General features: G+C 43.8%; 1 long non-coding RNA gene across 3 annotated transcripts in view; it reads right to left on the reverse strand.

The window, feature by feature from the left end:
• The window catches only part of LOC144510271 (uncharacterized), a 63393-nt gene extending 41949 nt beyond the window's left edge, over positions 1–21444 (reverse strand). Inside the window, exon 1 of one of the 3 annotated variants that reach the window (XR_013500593.1) lies at positions 21322–21437. This is a non-coding gene — a long non-coding RNA (uncharacterized LOC144510271). Of the gene's footprint in view, positions 1–21321 lie in introns of all 3 variants that reach the window. The other 2 variants (XR_013500598.1, XR_013500591.1) reach the window with 2 other exon arrangements.
• Positions 21445–22089: the final 645 nt, after the last annotated feature.

Raw genomic sequence — 22089 nt, forward strand, 5'->3', positions numbered from 1 at the left:
GATGTGAGAAATTGAAAACACAGCCTGCCTGCAAATCATGTCTGGAATTAAAACAGAAAATGCTGATAATACAAAGTCAGTTCACCAGCAAGAAAAAATGCAGGAAAACAGTAATGGCACAGACTGCTTACCAGCACCCAGGCTCTTCACACCAAATATGAAGTGAAACATCAGGTACTGCAGAGACAGAATTCATACAAACCAAAAGGTTTGAGGGGCACTGGGAATTTATCCTCAGGTTTTACCTATATATTTTGGATGGGGAGTTGGTGCAGGTCATTCCGAAGGTTCTGCACCTGGTTCAGCTCTGATCAATGATTAGGAATGGAATGAAAGTATAAAGATTGCCTCGCGGTCAAAGAAAAATATTAAACGCCATTACAAACAAAGTTTAGCAACACTTCTGTCATGGTTTCAGACTTTCATCTTTATGGTGCAATTTTGCTGTGAATGGAGAACAAGCTTTCACCAGAAAAGGCTGGCCTTAATAACATAAAGGCAAGGTCAATGACCCTGCACTGCTAAGCACTCTCAATGGAAGCAGACTATACAATATTGTAGACTCTAGAATTAACTCTTCAACCTAAATATCCTTTGAGCATTACTGAATATAGATTAGATTTTATATCCAATTCTCTGTATTTTGTGTATGATGAATGGATTTTGTTAAATGGTCATTTTTGCTGTTTGGAAACATGGTATTTAGTCATAGAGTCAGAGAAGTTTGCAGCATGGAAACAGGCCCTTCGGCCCAACTTGTCCATGCCACCCTTTCTTTTTTAAAACCCCTAAGCTAATCCCAATTGCCCGCATTTGGCCCATATCCCTCTATACCCATTGTACCCATGTTACTATCTAAATGCTTTTTAAAAGACAAAATTGTACCCGCCTCTACTACTACCTCTGGCAGTTTGTTCCAGACACTCACCACTCTCTGTATGAAAAAATTGCCCCTCTGGACACTTTTGTATCTCTCCCCTCTCACCTTAAACCTATGCCCTCTAGTTTTAGACTCCCCTACCTTTGGGAAAAGATATTGACTATCTAGCTGATCTGTGCCCTCATTATTTTATAGACCTCTATAAGATCACCCCTCAGCCTCCTACGCTCCAAAGAAAAAAGTCCCAGTCTATGCAGCGTCTCCTTATAACTCAATCCATCAAGTCCCGGTAGCATCCTAGTAAATCTTTTCTGCACTCTTTCTCATTTAATAATATCCTTTCTATAATAGGGTGACCAGAACTGTACACAGTATTCCAAGTGTGGCCTTACCAATGTCTTGTACAACTTCAACAAGACGTCCCAACTCCTGTATTCAATGGTCTGACCAATGAAACCAAGCATGCCGAATGCCTTCTTCATCACTCTGTCCACCTGTGACTCCACTTTCAAGGAGCTATGAACATGTACCCCTAGATCTCTTTGTTATGTAACTCTCCCCAACGCCCTACCATTAACTGAGAAAGTCCTGCCCTGGTTCAATCTACCAAAATGCATCATCTCGCATTTGTCTAAAGTAAACTCCATCTGCCATTCGTCAGCCCATTGGCCCAATTGATCAAGATCCCTTTGCAAGTGGAGATAACTTTCTTCACTGTCCACTATGCCACCAATCTTAGGGGTGAGAGATACCTCCCCAGATAATGGAGAGTACGAAAGTGAGAGGGATGGGGGTGGGGTGCGGGGGGTTAGAGAGATGTCTCCAGATATAGGCGTGTGAGAGAGAGGGTTGGAGAGACCTCCCCAGATGCGTGCGTGCGTTAGTTTAAGAGAAAATTTCCTAGATACAGGAGCATGTGTGTGTGACAGAAAGAAGGTTGGAGAGACCTCCCCAGATACAGGAGTGTGTGTGTGAGAGAGAGAGAGAGAGGTTTAGACAGACCTCCCCAGAGTGTTTCTAAAAGACCATTAAAATGCATCAAAATAATCCAAATTCTCTATTGGATAGGTTGCTTGACTGGTTTCAATTAAACATTTCTAGTTTAGGTTTCAATTTCTCATTAATTTTCTAATTATAGCCATTTAGTCTGGTTTACATAACCTTTTTTGGAGAGTTTCATTTTGTCAAGTTTTCTGCACTTTTTTATTTCGTAAGGGTACTTACTGAATGAATATCCTAACGGCCCGATTTTTCATCCATCTGGAAATAACTACTATTTTCCATTTAAGAAAGAATGATTTTTTCTAAAGAGAATTAATGTTGTTTCTTACAAGGAGGATGCAGCTGGACTGCAGACTTTAGTTTTAATTATCCCATGTTTCCCTTTATTTCCTTTTACAATTCACTATTGAGTAACTTGCTAGCGCAAACAATCCAGCTTCTTAAACCTGTGGAATAAGTAAATACACTTTCCAATGTTGATCAAATAGACCAACAAGATCTTTTGACCCTCAATCTGTGATGTGTTAATTATACTCAGTAAGGTTGGCAATAGAAATGCAATAATTGGGCTGAACATTCCTGGGCTGGAGGAAACTCATTTGGGTCAATGCTTCTGATTGCTATGTGATGACCCCTGCTAGAAAAGCCACATGTGCAGATGTTATATTGGGACCAATTTTGCCTGCGACAAAACACCCCACATGGTTGACCTGCTTGCTGACTGACATTCATGGCTGAAAATTTGCAGGCAAAGGATCTTGGTTTAAGTGCCAGTTTATGCTGATAAATGACTTATCTGAACCCCATTTCTCCCTGCCACTGATTATGGGGGAGGTCTTATAATGTCAGGTGCATATTTCATTTATAAATTTACCAGTTTTTAATTTGAATTTCTTTCCCATTGACCTATTATTGCAATTGACTTCAAAGTGAAATGCTGGATTTAGTTTTTCCATATTCTTAAGCATCTTAAATACTTCTGTAAGATTGTTTCTCAAACATCTCCTTTCCAGGCTCTTCCATACTTCGTTATTACCTAGGTCCCTGACACTGGCAAACAGCCTCTTAGTTCTTCTTTGTGTTTTAATGACCATAAATAGATCCAGTAACCAAGGTATATCTAACTGTACAGATTAAACAGAGTTGTGTTGCACCATGCTGCAGCTGATCATTGTGGGTAGCCACCTGAACTAGGCAGAGACATTAAAGATTCTCATTGGTTTATTTTAAAAAGCAGTTTGACTATAGCAATTGATTGGCCTGTTATCAATTTCATGGTCATTAATTTCTAAACTTCCCTGTGTCACCTAAAGCTTTGCACAAGCTTTCAGTAGTAGCTAGGTATCAAATAAGATACATCTGTTATTTGCATAATGTTTGAACACCCATATTTCTGCCACTGCTGGTGGCAAATGAAGGAAATTCATTACGGAGATTTGGAGACAGGGACAGGACTGGATACTTCAGGTGCCGGGTTTCAGAAAGGACAGAGAGGGAGGCAATAGAGGGGGGGGGGGGGGGGGGGTGTGTGTGTGTGTGTGAGTGGCACTGCTGATCAGGAATAGTGTCACAGCTGTAGAGAAGGTGGAAGTCGTGGAGGGATTGTCTACGGAGTCTCTGTGGGTGGAAGTTCGGAGCGGGAAGGGGTCGATAACTTTGCTGGGTGTTTTCTACAGGCCGCCCACTAGTAACAGGGATGTTGAGGAGCAGATAGGGAAACAGATCCTGGAGAGATGTAGTAATAACAGGGTTGTCGTGATGGGAGACTTTCATTTCCCAAACATCGATTGGAATATCCCTAGGGTAAGGGGTTTGGATGGGGAGAAGTTTGTTAGGTGTGTTCAGGAGAGGCTGTACTCGATCTGCTACTGGCTAATGAGCCTGGACAGGTGTCGGATCTCAGTGGGGGATCATAACTCTATCTCCTTTACGCTAGCATTGGAAAGAGATAGGATCAGCCAAGCTAGGAAAGTGTTTATCTGGAGTAAGGGTAAATATGAAGCCATCAGGCAGGAGATTAGAGGCGTAAATTGGAAGGAGGTATTCTCAAGGAAAAGTACAGAAGTAAGGTGGCAGATTTTCATGACAACGTTCCGATGAGACAGGGAGGTTTTGGTAGATTACGGGAACCGTGGTGCACGAAAGCTGCACTGAACCTAGTCAAAAAGAAAAGGAAAGCGTATAAAAGGTTCAGAGAGCTAGGCGATGATAGGGATCTAGATGAGTATACGGCTTGTAGGAAGGGACTTAAGAAAGAAATTAGGAGAGCCAGAAGGGGTCACGAGAAGGCCTTGGCAGATAAGATTAAGGAGAACCCTAAGGCGTTCTATAAATATGTGAAGAGTAAAAGGATGAGGCGTGAAGGAATAGGACCTATAAAATGTGAAGGTGAGAAAGTCTGTACAGAACCGGAAGAAATAGCAGAAGTGCTTAGTGAATATTTTACCTCGGTATTCACAGTGGAAAAATACCTGGGTGGTTGTACTACAGGATTGAGGTGGACTGAAAAGATTGAGTATGTGGACATTAAGAAAGAGGATGTGTTGGAAATTTTGAATAGCACCAAGATAGATAAGTCGCCGGGACCGGACGGGATGTACCCCAGGTTACTATGGGAGGCAAGGGAAGAGATTGCAGAGCCTCGGGCGATGATCTTTGCGTCGTCGATGGAGACGGGAGAGGTTCTGGAGGATTGGAGGATTGCGGATGTGGTTGCTATACTCAAGAAAGGGAATAGGGATAGCCCAGGAAATTACCGACCGGTGAGTCTAACCTCAGTGGTTGGTAAGTTGATGGAGAAGATCCTGAGGGACAGGATTTATGAACATTTAGAGAAGTTTAGTATGCTCAAAAGTAGACAGCACGGCTTTGTCAAAGGCAAATCGTGCCTCACGGGCCTGGTGGAGTTCTTTGAAAATGTGACTAAAAGCGGTAGATGTGGTTTACATGGACTTCAGCAAGGCGTTCGATAAGGTCCCCCATGCAAGACTTCTCGAGAAAGTGAGAGGGCATGGGATCCAAGGGGCTGTTGCCTTGTGGATCCAGAACTGGCTTGCCTGCAGAAGGCAGAGAGTGGTTGTAGATGGGTATTTTTCTGAATGGAGGTCGGTCACCAGTGGAGTGCCCCAGGGATCTGTTCTGGGAGCCTTGCTGTTTGTCATTTTCATAAATGACCTGGATGAGGAAGTGGAGGGATGGGTTTGTAAGTTTGCCGACGACACGAAGGTTGGTGGTGTTGTGGATAGGTTGGAGGGATGTCAGAAGCTGCAGCGTGACATAGATAGGATTCAAGACTGGGTGGAGGAGTGGCAGATGGACTTCAACCCAGATAAATGTGTAGTGGTCCATTTTGGCAGGTCAAATGGGATGCAGGAGTATAATATCAAGGGTAAGACTCTTAGCAGTGTAGAGGATCAGAAGGACCTTGGGGTCCGGGTCCATAGGACTCTTAAATCGGCCTCGCAGGTAGAGGTGGTGGTTAAGAAGGCGTATGGTGTGCTGGCCTTCATCAATCGAGGGATTGAGTTTAGGAGTCGGGAGATAATGATGCAGCTTTATAAGACCCTCATCAGACCCCACTTGGAGTACTGTGCTCAGTTCTGGTCGCCTCATTATAGGAGGGATGTGGAAATGATTGAAAGGGTGCAGAGAAGATTTACAAGGATGTTGCCTGGATTGGTTGGCATGCCTTATGAGGGTAGGTTGAGGGAGCTCGGTCTTTTCTCCTTGGAGAGACGAAGGATGAGAGGTGACCTGATAGAGGTGTACAAGATGTTGAGAGGTATAGATAGGGTGGATTCTTGGAGGCTTTTTCCCAGGGCTGAAATGGCTGCTACGAGAGGACACAGGTTTAAGGTGCTGGGGAGTAGGTACAGAGGAGATGTCAGGGGTAAGTTTTTCACTCAGAGGGTGGTGGGTGAGTGGAATCGGCTGCCGTCAGTGGTGGTGGAGGCAAACTCGATAGGGTATTTTAAGAGACTTCTGGATGAGTACATGGGACCTAATAGGATTGAGGGTTATAGGTAAGCCTATATATAAGCCTAGGTAGGTAGGGACATGACCGGCACAACTTGTGGGCCGAAGGGCCTGTTTGTGCTGTATTTTTTCTATGTTCTATGTTCTAAATTGCAGAGATAAGCAGAAGTCTCCAAACTATCTACCTAACACAGGATATTTAAAGTCCCTATCATTATACCTATAAATTGTCAATGCATATGCAATTGTCAATGCATATGCATATGATTTGGCCCATATGCATGGGCCAAATCTTCTGAGTGGCAATCAGCATCCTTTCTTTTAAACACTATACATCTCTGCATTTCTGGTTCAGACTTCCAAACTGGACTTCTTCAGAAATTCAGAGTGCACCTGATCTGGCAGACTTCTTTGTAGTGCAGGAAGCCAAGCCACACCCTCTTCTAAAGGGCACAAGCTGCTTTATTTTGGTAAGTCTTCATTCACAAACAGTGAAACAATTTGGGGCATATAAATAGCTTTTTACTGTGTTAGTTAATAAGTGTGAGTTGAGGTAAGCGGGTAGGGTGGTAAGTGGCAGAATGGGTAGTTGGACATGTTTTATTTCCTGGATGACTATCCAGGTAAGTGAATCAGAACCCTCTGAAGTCTCCAACAGTAACTCAGAGTTGGAGACTTCTTCAGAGGGTTCTGGATGCAGGAGGATTGCCCATTGGAAGTTGAAACTTCCTGGGCAATTCTCATGGACTCCTTTGTTGGAATGTCCAAGGAGTCCCGTAGCACATCTTCCCAGGTACAGCCATCCTAATACCAGAAGCCATTATTTTAAAATTCTTATTCACTGTTAGGTGGTCTAGTCTCAGTGTGTGACAGATTTCTTATTTTTTTCTTGATCCAGACAGACTACATCCAAGCACTACCATCAATATTTATTTTTTGTTTACGGTTGCAGTTATGTCATTTATCAATAAGTCGCCTTCGCTCCCATTTTTTCTTCTGTTTCCTGATAACATTATGGCTTGGAATAAATATTCAGTTACCTAGATTGGATCTGACTAAAACCAAGTTTCCACCAAATTTCCACCAAAATTCTAGCATCATGTACCCTCGTTGTAAATTAGTGCCTCTCGTTCTCCAATTTCATTTCCGCTGTGACGCACATTCAACATGGCAAGGCAACTTGATCTGATGTGTCCATTTTTGCTATAATTTGTTTGCACCTTTGAGATGCCTCATGTACAAAACATAGAAACTGGAAGCAGGAGTAGGCCATTTGGCTCTTAGAGCCTGCTCCGCCATTCATTTTGATCATGGCTGATCATCGAGTTCAATATCCTGATCCCCCCTTCCTCCCCATATCCCTTGATACCTTTAGTTCCAAGAGCCACATCTAATTTCTTCTTGAAATCAGACAACATTTTGGCCTCAACTACATTCTGTGGTAGTGAATTCCACGCATTCACCACCCTCTGGATGAAGAAATTCCTCCTCGCCTCAGTTCTAAAAGGTTTACCCCTAAAACCTCAAACTATGACCCTTAGTTCTGGACTCCCCCACCATTGGGAACATTCTTTCTGAATCTACCCTGTCTAACCTGTTAGAATTTTGTAAGTTTCTGTGAGATCCCCTCTCACTCTTCTAAAACTCCAGTGAATATAATCCTAACCGACTTAGTCTCTCCTCATATGACAGACCTGCCATCCCAGGAATTAGCCTGATAAACCTGGCAAACATTTCCCCCCCCTTACATAGAGCAAATATTTCTCCATTCAGATTGGCAATGCGAATCTGGACAAGTTTCTTTTCACAGACTTCTCTCTCAATTCATATCAACTGAAGATTTCAGCGTGAAATGTTCATTTCTACCAGGCTGAAGCTCATGATGCTGTCCATTAATGTGTTGATTCCAGCCCTTTTCTAGGTGACATTCTACCATTGATGTGTATGCGTAGAAACAAGAGTGGGGAGACATTGTTAACTGTATGCCACACATAATTCTGCTGTCTGTTTTGTTGCAATCCACAACAAATCAAAGGCAGCTTTATGCATTCTCTCCATGTAAAATGTGAACAATATACAGCTTTCATTTGACGAATATGTAAATAGAATTCTGCCACCTTGTGCTCAGTGTGCTTTATTACACATGGAGATGCCAAAAAATTTTAAGGCAAGGATAGATACATTTTTGAACAGTAAAGGAATTAAGGGTTATGGTGAGCGGACGGGTAAGTGGAGCTGAGTCCACGAAACGATCAGCCATGACCTTATTGAATGGCGGAGCAGGCTCGAAGGGCCAGATGGCCGACTCCTGCTCCTAGTTCTTATGTTCTTATATAACTTACTTTGAAACTCAAAAGCCTGGAAATCGATGCTATAAAGCTTCATGCTGGCAGCAGCTGAGTGATGGGGATTAGCAATACCAGAAGTAATTAAATACTACACACTTCCTGCCAAATGGTCAAATTAAATGATACAACAATTAAACCAACTTATTGGGTATTTAACAGGGACTTAAAAGTACTATCAGAATGCATGTAATGTGTTCATGAAATGAAACAGGTGTGAAGGGAGAGGCTGCAGGAGTGTCCATTTAATTGCCAGTCAATGCAAGTTTTCTTTTCCCCTCCCAGTTTCCAAGTTTTTCACCACTAAGGGTCTCCATTCAGGGCTCCAGAGGTAGATCAGTAAGAATAGGGAAGGATTGCAAATTATGTCATTGATACATAACATGCCTTCAGTCCAATGGCCCCACTAATCAGGGGTCATCACTACCAGGCACAGCTGCCTGTTATAAAATCATAAAGTATTGTATCTGTGCCAGCTCATTCCAAGGACAGCTTGGCTAGTCCAAGTGCCTGTGCTTTGTATCAGCCCTGGATTTCTTTTCTTTTCAGCTGCTTATTCATAGCCCTTTTGAATGCCCCGATTGTACCAGCCTCCACCACACTCAGGCAGTGCATTTCCGATCCTAACCACTTTTGTGTCAAAAGGTTCTCCACATATCGCCATTAGCTCTTTTCGCATTCTCCTTAAATTAGTTCTTGAACATTCCACCAATGAGAACAGTTTCTCTCTACCCTATCTAGACCCCAAATGATTTTGAGCACTTCTCTTAAATCGCCTCCCAACTCCTCTTTTCTAAGCAGAACATAGCCAGCTCCTCCAATCTAACTATGTATCTGAACTCCTTTGTCCCTGGAACTTTTCTCATAAATCTTTTCTGCACCTTCACTAAAGCCATCACATCCATCCTAATGTGTATTGCCCAGCTTTGGACATAATGTACCAGCATTTTCCCAATAACTGATGTCAGGCTGTAACTCACTGTATTCCTCTCCCTCATTTCTTGAATAGTGCTTTGACATTTGCCAACTTCCAATCTACTGAGAGCATTCCCAAATCTTGAGAATTTTGGAAAATCATCATCAGCACATCTGCAGCTATCACTTTCAGACCCTAGAGTGTAGACCATCGGGTCCTGAAAGTTTGTTGGATTTTAGTTCCGATACTTTTTCTCTGTATGGACCTATTGGAAATTACCCAGGAATTTTAAATCTCCAATCGACAATTCCCCTACTCCCTGGAGTCCTGTGTGAATGACTTCAATGCTGAGTTAGAGACGGAGACCCGGGGCGATCAGCTCAGTTTACTTTGCTAGTTTTCCAGGATACGTTAGACAGTTTAAAACCTGGTCTAACACCTGGGTAACTCCACAACCGACTCCCCAACCACCCTCTCCGACACCAGACTACGCCTCCAACCTGACCCAACTATCCCCCGACTACTGACCAATTACCTATCTCCCCGATTAGACCCACCTATCTACGTCCCCACCTACCCACCTCACCAATTCCTTCACCGACACACACTCACCTACCAACCCAACCCACCCACCTCACCTACTCCTCAACCTACCAGGCCAATTCTTCCAAGTTTTGAGTCATCTGCAAATTTCAGCAGCATGCCTTAATGACTATCGTCCAGTGCTCTGACATCCATCATTATGAAGTGTTTCGAAAGTTTAGTCATGGCACTAATCAATTCCGGTCTCCCCAGATTGCCTGGATCCACTACAGTTTGCCTACTATTGCAACAGGTCCACAGCAGATGCTGGCCCTGCACTCAATCCTGGAAAACCGCGATAACAAAGACACCTATGTCAGACTCCTAGTTATCAACTACAGCTCAGCCTTCAACACCATTATTCCTACGAAGCTCATCTCCAAACTCCATGGCCTGGGGCTCAGCTCCTTCCTCTGCGACTGGATCCTGAACTTCCCACCCACAGACCGCAGTCAGTAAGGATAGGCAACAACACCTCTTCCACGATCATCCTCAACACCAGAGCCCCACAAGGCTGTGTCCTCAGCCCCCTACTATACTCCTTATACACCTTTGACCGTGTGGCCAAATTTCCCTCCAACTCGATTTTCAAGTTTGCCGATGATACCACTGTAGTCAACCAACGACGAGACGGAGTACAGGAAAGAGATAGAGAATCTGGTGAACTGGTGCGACAACAATAATCTCTCGCTCAATGTCAAGAAAATGAAGGAGATAGTCATCGACTTCAGGAAGCGTGGTGGAGGATATGTCCCTGTCTACATCAATGGGAACAAAGTAGAAATGGTCGCGAGCTTCAAGTTTCTAGATTACCAACAACCTGCACTGGTCACTCCATGCGACGCTATAGTTACGAAAGCCCACCAACGCTTCTACTTTCTCAGAAGACTAAGGAAATTTGGCATGTCCGCTACGACTCTCACCAACTTTTACACGTGCATCATAGAAAGCATTCTTTCTGGTTGTATCACAGCTTGGTATGGCTCCTGCTCTGTCGAAGATCGCAAGAAACTACAAAGGGTCACAAACAACGCCCAGTCCATCACTCAAACCAACCTCCTACTCAATAACATTATCTACACTTCCCGCTGCCTCGGAAAAGTGCTAGCATAATTAAGGACTCTGCGCACCCCGAAGGACATGTCTAAAGACATGTACCAACTGACTCAAGAGCAGCTTCTTCCCTGCTGTCATTAGACTTTTGAATAGACCTACCTTGCATTAAGTTGATCTTTCTCTACCCCTAGCTTTGACTATAACACTACATTCTGCACTCTCTCCTTTCCTTCACTATGTACAGTATGCTTTGTCTGTATAGCACGCAAGAAAGAATACTTTTCCCTGTATACTAATACGTGACAATAATAAAGCAAATCAAATTTTGAATTTGTACCCTGCACACCTAAGTCAACATCATTAACACGCATCCAAGAAAAGCAGTGATCTTCGTGCCAACCCCCGATGAACCCATTGTACACTTTCCTCTAATCTGGAAAGCAGTTCACTAATGCGCTCCATTTCCTGTTACTCATAAAATGTTGTATCCATACTGCCACATTTTTATTCCATGGGATTCAACTTTGCTGGTAAGTCTACATGACACTTTATCAGATGCCATTTGGAAGTCCATATACACCACATCAATCATATTAATCTCCTCAACTCACTCCATTTTCTCATCAAAAAACTCAATCAAGTTAGTTAAACATGATTTGCTTTAACAAATCTGCACTGGATTTCTTCAATTAATCCATATTGTCTGAGTGATAGTTAATTTTGTCCTGGGTTATGATCTCCAAAAGCTTTTCCACCACCGAGGTCAAACTGACCAGCTTAATTTGCTGGGTTCATCCTAACACACTTTTTTAACAAGGGTGTTACATTTGCAATTCTCCAGTTCTCTGGCAGTATCCCCATATCTAAGAAGAATTGGAAGGTTATGGCCATTACCACTGCAATTTCTACCCTTACTTCCCTCCACATTTTCATAGAATCCCTACAGTACAGAAGGAGGCCAATCGGCCCATTGAGTCTGTACCAACCACAATCCCACTCAGGCCCTATTCCCATGCATTTACCCTGCTAATCCCCCTGACATTAGGGTGAATTTATGGCCAATCAACCTAACCCGCACATTTTTGGACTGTGGGAGGAAACCGGAGCACCTGGAGGAGAACCACGCAGACACAGGGAGAATGTGCAAACTCCACACAGTGACAGTGACCCGGGGCCAGAATTGAACCTGGGACCCTGGCACTGTGAGGCAGCAGTGTTAACCACTGTGCCACCGTCTGCCCAATGTGCCACTGCGCTGCCCAAATACATTCCATCTGGTCTCGGTGACTTATTAACTTTAAGTACAGTCACCATCTCTAATACCTCCTCTTTATCAACTTTTAGCTCATCCAGCATCTCATCTACTTCCTCTTTCAATATGGTTTTGACAACATCTTGTTCCTTTGATTAATAACAGAGGCATGCTTCCAGAGCCTTAGATTATGGAAAGTTTGCTCTCCGCGCAACATAAAATCTCATTGTAGTGCTATCAGTGGCATCAAAATGAGAGTGGTCAGATATTTTAAGCATCAAAAAGGCTAATAGCGTCATGACTTTCACAACTAATCAACAACAGCAATGTGAAAATGTAACGATTATGAAGCTGAAGTGCGGGGAGGGTCTTTTCAGATGGATGGAGTTCAAGGTCAGCACAAATGGTCAACTAGAGACATCTTAATAATTGATTTATTATTGTCACATGTATTAGTATACAGTGAAAAGTATTGTTTCATGCGCGCTACACAGACAAAGCATTCCGTACTTAGAGAAGGAAAGGAGAGAGTGCAGAATGTAGTGTTACAGTCATTGCTAGGGGTAGAGAAAGATCAACCTAATACGAGGTAGGTCCATTCAAAAGTCTGATGGCAGCAGGGAAGAAGCTGTTCTTGAGTCGTTTGGTACATGTCCTCAGGCATTTGTATCGTTTTCCCGATGGAAGAAGGTGTCAGAGAGTATATCTGGGGTGTGTGGGGTCCTTAATTATGTTGGCTGCTTTTCTGAGACAGCGGTAAGTGTAGACAGTGTCAATGGATGGGAGGCTGGTTTGTGTGATGGACTGGGCTACATTCACGACCCTTTGTCGTTTTTTGCGGTCTTTGACAGAGCAGGAGCCATACCAAGATGTGATGCAACCAAAAAGAATGCTTTCTATGGTGCATCTGTAAAAGTTGGTGAGATTCGTAGCGGACATGCCAAATTTCCTTAGCCTCCTGAGAAAATAGAGGGGTTGGTGGGCTTTCTTAACTATAGCCTCAGCATTGAGGGACCAGGACACGTTGTTGGTGATTTTTCAGCTCCAGAAACCTGAAGCTCTGGACCACTTCCACTTCGTCCCCATTGATGTAGAGGGGCAAGCCTTCTATTACACTTCCGGAAGTTGATGACTCTCTCCTTCGTTTGTTGAAATTGAGGGAGAGATTATTGCCGTTGCACCAGCTCACCAGATTCTCTCTCTTTCCTGTACTCCTTCTTACTGAAGCGAATATAAAAATTCAAAAGAATGCTTCAGCTTCTGCCTTGGGTTCTGTTGACTCTCCATTTTCTGACTTTTGCCTCTTCTTTTCAACATCATCCTGCTCCTCTGGTGGACGCTTCACTGCTTCAGTGATCCGACCCAGTACGGTGGTGTCATCAGCAAACTTGAAAATTGAGTTGGAGGGGAATTTGGCCACACAGTCCTTGTACGTAAGGAGTATAGTAAGGGGCTAATCATGGGGCAACTGGATATCAACCATGATCAGATGTGCTTTCCTCACCATGGTGAAGCCCGCATGGCAGCAGGTTTGTTCGCGACTCATGGGTCTCATAACACTGAGACCCCAGCATAGTTTGGAGCTGCCATTCATTCTGCTTGATTTGCCATTGGTTGCAGTCAGAGGCAGAGATGAAAGGAAGGAGGGAGGTGGATGCCTCCAAGGGTTACGACTGGTGGATGGCAGCCAACTTGCAACTCCGAACGTCCATTTTCCGGAAAGAATGGTCATGGCTGACAAGGTTTCCTGTGGTTAGTCTTTCTATGCTGTCAAGTCAGTGATCTCTCCAAAGAGTGACAAAGGTAGTGGAGGCAAGTGGAATTGTGTCAGAGCGAGGCTTCTTGCACATGGCTCTGATCACCCTGGTCAAATGTCTCCATATGTATTCATGTATGTGTGGGAGAAACACCTATCTCTGGTCCTACAGAATGTCCTTTAACTGGAAGGGGTGGGGTGAGAATGCCATGTCTAGATGGAGGCCAAGTGGAGGGCTCAATGCTTGTTGCTGGCTTTGAGATGGAGGGAAAACTGTAAAGGACATGTTCACTAAATGTATCACTTCAATTCATGCACAGCTCCAGGGAGATATTGATGATGCAGGCTGCAGGTAACCCTGCCTTGGTAACGGCTGTCATCCAGATGAGAAGGAGGCCCCATTGCAGGTTGGCACAGGACCAGGAGGAGCAAGGACCTGAGCAGCAAGAGGCAACAGGCCTCAAGAATCCTCTTTATATGATGGTGAACAGAATCCACAGCAAAGGTGAGCATTGGCCTGACCATGGGTGTATCACACATGGTGTTCTTATCTAGAAATGAGAAAAAGGCAGTACCAGAGACACCCTCATATGTGCGAAGATGTGGTTCTCCAGTAGGAGCAGTGGCCTGAGGGACTCTGGAAGAGTAACGCAGAGCTATTGGCCTGCATTAAGTGAATGGCTGTCCAGATGCCATTTAAATTTGGCACTAGGAACTTCACTCCATGAAGTAAGGGTGGGGGTGGACACCTTCCGGCATGACATGCCACAAGAGGCGTCACGGTGGCACAGTGGTTAGCACTGCTGCCTCATAGTGCCAGTGACCCAGGTTCAATTTCAGCCTCGGGTGACTATCTGTGTGCACATTCTCTCCGTGTCTGCGTGGGTTTCCTCCGGGTGCTCTGGTTTCCTCCCACAATCCAAAGATGTGTGGGTTAGGTTGATTGGCCATGCTAAATTGCCCATTGGTGTTGGGGGGGATTAGCAAATAAATGATTGAGGTTGGGGGGATGGTTACTGGGTGGGATTGTTGTTGGTGCAGGCTCGATGGGCCGAATGGCCTCCTTCTGCACTGTAGGGATTCTATGATTCTATGAAGATTCAACGTGCTCCTCACAGATGCATTATTAATTAGCTGAACAGTGGAAGATTGTGCACGTTCAACTGTCCCACCACCCATTGGGAATCATGCCAACTTTCCCACTCGCCACCAACTTAGACTCCAGAAAGAAGATTCCATCAAAAGAGTGTAGCCAAAGGGAATTAAGCATTACTGAATATTAGGCCCCATCCTATACCGTGAATTTCCAATAGTCTTGGTAGTGTGGGTGGATACTCTATCCAATTCAAACATGACTCATAAAATCAGAGAAAAGGAGATCAAGGGGTAGGAACTTCCTTAGGCTTGCCCTGCCTACTGCCCAATCATTTGAATTCCAGAGTGAAACCCAAACACGGGTTGGTTAAACAGCCAAAATGGTGTTGACCCTGTGATCCAACCTGGATCCACACCAATAGAATGCCAGCAAAAAGACCTTCCAGCCTCCTTATGTTCACAAGATGTAAAAATATTCATAGTTGGTAATGCCAGATGGCTAGAGAGTGGTTTACTTGTATTGCATTGCCCCATCTTCTCTCCTCATAGTGGGCACCCAAATATGTGTCCATGCTGGTTCAGACAGTGATGTCATTTAAGTGGCCCCTCTTTGACTCCAAATACTTCAATGGGAGAAAGAATGGAGCACAATGATGTCTTTCTCCTTTTCTCTCCTCCTCTGAGGAAGTGCCCAACTTAGTTTGTTTTGACATTATTTCTGAGGCTGGTAAATGGTCACAGTATGGCACATAGCATTGAAGATCAAACACTGATACACTGCCCCATTGTGCCAATGTTCCCTTTAAAGCTTAACTTTACACTGACTTCATACAAGGAGGGATGTATAGTTGCCAACTGTTATTTGTTCATCCTAGAAAAATGCTCTCACATGTTTAAGCGGATTGTATTTGGAGCATTTTTACATTGAATTGTGTAGTCAACTAATCATATGTTTTATTCTGATAAGGGCCCAATGATATGAAGGATGTCTGAAAATGTTCCATGTAGAATCTGGAAAGAGTGCAATGACATTTCATCTGAGCTTTTTATGGTAATCTGGTATTCTCTTGACAGTCAATTAAGTATTTTTGAAAATCATTTCATAAAATCAGATAGGAGTTGCTGCATAGAAAAGGGTCATTTTTAAGTCTTTGATTTTCCATATACCTTATTTTCCTCCCACTTAAGTAACACTATTTTACTGGAATGCTGTCCCCATGTGATACATTTATTATCAAATGACACCTGTCTTCACTGTTCCCAAGTAAATTCAAACCTTTCTGTAGCTTATACTGTCCAGTTTTGCAATTCTCCACCTTCATTAGCTATGTATTATCTGCAAATTGCAGTCACTGTACTTGTGACTGGCAACTGAAGCCATTGAAATAGACCCCTGTGGGACCCCAGGGTAATATTCTGCCAGGCTGATTAGATCTTTGTATAACCATCACTAGTTCTATACATTAATCTATTATGTATGGATTGTGAAATAGAGTCAGGGAGGTTTACAGCATGGAAACAGGCCCTTCGGCCCAACTTCTCCATGCCGCCCTTTTTTTTTAAAACCCCTAAGCTAATCCCAATTGCCCACATTTGGCCCATATCCCTCTATACCCATCGTACCCATGTAACTATCTAAATGCTTTTTAAAAGATAAAATTGTATCCGCCTCTACTACTACCTCTGGCAGCTTGTTCCAGACACTCACCACCCTCTGTGTGAAAAAATTGCCCCTCTGGACACTTTTGTATCTCTCCCCTCTCACCTGAAACCTATGCCCTCTAGTTTTAGACTCCCCTACCTTTGTGAAAATATATTGACTATCTACCTTGTCTATGCCCCTCATTATTTTATAGACCTCTATAAGGTCACTCCTCAGCCTCTCATGCTCCAGAGAAAAAAGTCCCAGTCTATCCAGCCTCTCCTTATAACTCAATCCATCATGTCCAGGTAGCATCCGAGTAAATCTTTTCTGCACTCTTTCTAGTTTAATAATATCCTTTCTATCATAGGGTGACCAGAATTGCACACAGTATTCCAAGTGTGGCCTTACCAATGTCTTGTACAACTTCAACAAGACGTCCCAATTCCTGTTTTCAATGTTCTGGCCGATGAAACCAAGCATGCCGAATGCCTTCTTCTGCCACTCTGTCCACCTGTGACTCCACTTTCAAGGAGCTATGAACATGTACCCCTAGATCTCTTTGTTCTGTAACTCTTTCCACCAATTCCCACTTTCTTTCATTTCAATACCAGCATTGCCTATGGAACTCTATCAAAGGCCTAAAAAATTCAAGTATACCACAATTAATGTCTTCCCCTATTACAAGATGAAGGCATGTAAAATCGCTAGCTCCAACGCACCCCTCCCTGATGAGCTCAATGCATTCTATGCCCGTTTTGAGCAAGAGGTCAGCGAGAGCATTCCCTCCACCCTGGAAGAACCTGCATCTGGGGTCACCATTGCAGATGTCAGAGTAGCCTTCTTGAAGGTCAACCCATGGAAAGCAACTGGCCCAGATGGGGTACCCGGACGTGCACTCAGATCCTGCGCGGATCAGCTGGCGGGGGTATTCACAGACATCTTCAACCTCTCTTTACAACAATCTGAGGTCCCTATCTGCTTCAAGAAGATGATCATCATCCCGGTACCTAAGAAAAACCAAGCAGCGTGCCTTAATGACTATCGGCCGGTGGCTCTGACATCCATCATTATGAAGTGCTTCGAAAGGTTAATCATGGCATGAATCAATTCCAGCCTCCTGGACTACCTAGATCCACTACAGTTTGCCTACTGCCGCAACAGGTCCACAGCAGACGACATTTCCCTGGCCCTGCATTCAACCCTGGAACACCTAGATAACAAGGGCACCTATGTCAGACTCCTATTTATTGATGATAGCTCAGTCTTCAACACTGTCATTCCCACGAAACTCACCTCCAAACTCCGTGGCCTGGGCCTCGGCACCTCCCTCTGCGACTGGATCCTGAACTTCCTAACTCACAGACCACAATCAGTAAGGATAGACAACAACACCTCCTCCATGATCATCCTCAACACCAGTGCCCCACAAGGCTGTGTTCTCAGTCCCCTACTATACTCCTTATACACCTATGACTGTGCTGCCAAATTCCCCTCCAATTCGATTTTCAAGTTTGCTGATGACACCACCAGTAGTGGGTCGGATCTCAAACAATGACGAAATAGAGAATCTAGTGAACTGGTGCAGCAACAATAATCTCTCCCTCAATATCAACAAACCGAAGGAGATTGTCATCGACTTCAGGAAGTGTAAAGGAGAACATGCCCCTGTCTACATCAATGGGGATGAAGTAGAAATGGGCGAGAGCTTCAAGTTTTTACTCAGATCATCAACACCCTGTCCTGGTTCCCCCCCCCCCCCCCATGCCGACACTATAGTTAAGAAAGCCCACCAACGCCTCTACTTTCTCAGAAGACTAAGGAAATTTGACATGTCAGCTACGACTCTCACCAACTTTTACAGATGCACCATAGAAAGCATTCTTTCTGGTTGTATCACAGCTTGGTATGGCTCCTGCTCTGCCCAAGACTGCAAGGAACTACAAAAGGTCATGAATGTAGCCCAATCCATCGTGCAAACTAGCCTCCCATCCATTGACTCGGTCTACACTTCCCGCTACCACGGCAAAGCAGCCGGCATAATTAAGGACCCCAGCACCTCGGACATTCTCTCTTCCACCTTCTTCCTTCAGGAAAACGATACAAAAGTCTGAGGTCGCATACCAACCGACTCAAGAACAGCTTCTTCCCTGCTGTTGTCAGACTTTTGAATGGACTTACCTTGCATTAAGTTGATCTTTCTCTACACCCTAGCTCTGACTGTAACACTACATTCTGCACTCTCTCGTTTCCTTCTCTATGAATGGTATGTTTTGTCTGTATTGCACGCAAGAAACAATACTTTTCACTGTATGTTAATACATGTGACAATAATAAATCAAATCAAGTGTTTTGTCACAGAAAATCAGTACAAAAGATTAGCAGGATCTCCTCTTCATAAACCCACAGTGACTATCACAGTGATTTCTGGAATATTTGTTCCTGCAATGTCCTCCCTTACTTCGTTAACGATCCTCTTACCCACCCTGGACACACCCACAACTGGAAACAAATTTCCCACACTAATCCTAATGAGTGCCTTCTTAATTTTAAGGAGTGGCATCAGTTCTCCTCTTTCACAGAGAAAAGAGCTCTAAATCTACTCAATCACAGAAATGTTATGCCGCAGAAAGAGGCTATTTGGCCCATCAAGTCTACATCGGCTCTCCAGACGTACATCCTGGCTTACTGCCATTCCCCTGCCTTTTCCCTATACCATTGCATTGTTTCCATTCAAAAAATCATCTAATTCCCTCTTGATGACTCAATTCAACCTGCCTCCACCACAATTGCAGGCAGAACATTCCAGACCCAAATCACTCATTTTATGAAAATGTTTTTTCTCACATCACATTTGCTTCTTTTGAAAATCACTTTAAATCTGTGCCCTATCTTTCCTGATACTTGCATCCTTTCAATTCTGAAAACACCTTTGTGAATATTTTCTGCATTCTTTCTGGTGCATTATTATTCTTTTTGCCAGGGGATTTTGGGCAAGATTCTCCAGCCGTTCATGCCATCCTGGATTCTCTGGTCCCGCTGTAGTGAATGGAGATTTGGCTGAGCTCCAAATTCTCCGGCCTCACTGGCAGTGGTGGTGGGGCATGAATGTGCAGAGAATTCTGGCCTTTGTCAAATCACTGTTGTAACATCTGGAAACACAACAGATGATTTGCATGCAGTAAAATCCCACAAATCAACACTGAGATAAGTGACTGGATAATCTGTTCTGGTGATGTTGGTTGAAGGATAAATATTCGACCAAATGAGTTCCTTGAATATTATTAGGATATCTTTTATATCAATCTGAGAGGCACATTGGGCCTGAGCTTAACGTTTCATCCAAAACAGACGGCACGGTGGCACAGTGGTTAGCACTGTTGCCTCAAGCGCCAGGGACCCAAGTTCAACTCCAGCCTCGGGTCGCTGTTTGTGTGGAGTTTGCATATTCTTCCTGCGTCTGCTTGGGTTTTCTCTGGATGCTCCAGTTACCTCCCACAGTTTAAAGATGTGCGGGTTAGGTTGATAGGCCATGATATATTTATTGTCCCTTAGTGTTAGGGGCATTAAGAGGGTAAATATGCGGGGTTACAGGGATAGAACCTGGGTGGGATTGTTGTCGGTGCAGGCTCGATGGGCCAAATGGACTTCTTCTGCACTGTAGATTCTGATATGTCTATGAAAAACAGAACCTTTTTTTTTATACTTTTCCAATTCAATCAAATCAAATCCAATTCAGAGTCTCAACAAGTTGAGACATTTCAGATCCAGGCTGACAAGACAGGGCAAGCGACCAAACCAGCCTGTCCTGGGCCCGATCTACATGAGCCAAGCTGATTGGAGAAGGGGGGAGGTTCCTCCTCCAAGACTTGGGCTCATTTGCATCTTAGCCAAAAGGCCGAGATGCCGCTTTTAAAAATTGCTTCATACCTTTTGGCTAAGATCAAGTGTAGCATGGAGAGGATGCTGCACTTGGTTGAGGTCATTAGGTTACATTGAGGCTTCATATGTTTCATATGAAAAACAGAATCTCTGACAGTGAAGTAGGCGCTCAGCACTACACTGAAGTCTCAATCAATAATTTACCTCAGTTTCTTAAGTAGATCTGGAACCGACAACAGAGTTATGTTGAGAGTGCATGCATGTTACAGCAAACATTACCTTTTTAAAAAAAGGGTTTTCTTTAATATTTTGATGATGCTGTACAATTTGATTTGCAGTGAATAATTAGGTTAGCAGCTGTAATAAAGTAGCAGCAGGAATATAATACAAAGACACTAATCAACTTGTTAAACTAATAAACAGAAGGAATTAAACCCTGTAATGGTGGCATTGATCTGTGAACCAAGATTATCACTGGGTCAATTCTGTTCAGGGAAGTTCTCATATAGGCGAGATTTAACAACTCGGGGGCCGTAGAATTAATTCAACCAATTGTTCTGGAAAATAGCCTGTGGGAGTCCAAACACGTTCTGAGAATTGTTTTTCACTTTGCTCTTGTAATCTCAACAGCATAGATTCTTGCCTACAAGAATCAGAGGAAGCCATGTTATATACTGGGATATATGGAAAGGCAAAAGGAAAATATGTCCAACAGGCACTTGAACGTTGTAAATACTTTTAAGATGGGTCATTGGGGTTGAAATTGGTGTACCAGCTGTGGGACATGGCCTCACAGTGATAGCCAGCAGCCACTTCTACACCACATCCCACTGTCTATTCCAACGGCCCAACTACTAACGCAAACCAGAGTTAAACACTTCTCCTTCATACACCAACTTCCCCCTTTAGAATTACACACTGCTCCATAAGAAACCTACTTCATCCAGAGGTTTTATAACACATAGCTGGTGTTCAGTTATATTTTCGTTTTGTGATGTGACCTTTAAACACTGAGCCCGCAGCCGGCCTCTCCAGCCCGGAGCCCTCCCGGACCGGCGACCTCTGCTGGCGGGACCTGGTGCCTCAGGGACTGCCTGGCGCTGGGCGGGGATGGTCCTGTGTCCCAGCTCCAAAATGGGAAAGTCAGGGCGCCCAGAGCCTGCTGACTTCTTCTGCTGCAAACCAACTGCTCCTCCTCACAGATATACATCATCCTTTGATGTCAACCCTACTTCTTTGAGAGAAACTATGAACCTTCATGAAGAATGGTCAATCTACGCCTGAATAATAAACAATTACATATTTCATCAACTATAGAACATTAAACGTGGAACATTCAAAAGTTCTGTGTCCCACCTCCTGAGGGCAACCTCTATTAAAATATCCATGTTACAGTAACCCTTGAAACACCATTAGGAGATACTCTTGTTAAGAGTTTCAATGCTAAACTCTGAATTGAGAAGACACATCTTGCCTGCAATGCTAGTTGTTTCCTTGGCTCTGTTCCAGTTCTGTTTCTGCTGCACTTCCAGCAAAGTTACAGAGGCAGACAGAACAGCTGGAAATTCTGTCTTACTGATTTGCAGAGTGTTCATAGTCTATATTTCCTCACCCAAAAAATTACTCGTTAACTCAAGATGCTTCCTGACAACAACAAATAATTATTTCATTCACAGTACTTGTGATTTTTGGTAATGATCTGAAGT

This window comes from Mustelus asterias, chromosome 2 (genome assembly GCF_964213995.1).
Source record: "Mustelus asterias chromosome 2, sMusAst1.hap1.1, whole genome shotgun sequence".
Classification (NCBI taxonomy): Eukaryota; Metazoa; Chordata; class Chondrichthyes; order Carcharhiniformes; family Triakidae; genus Mustelus; species Mustelus asterias.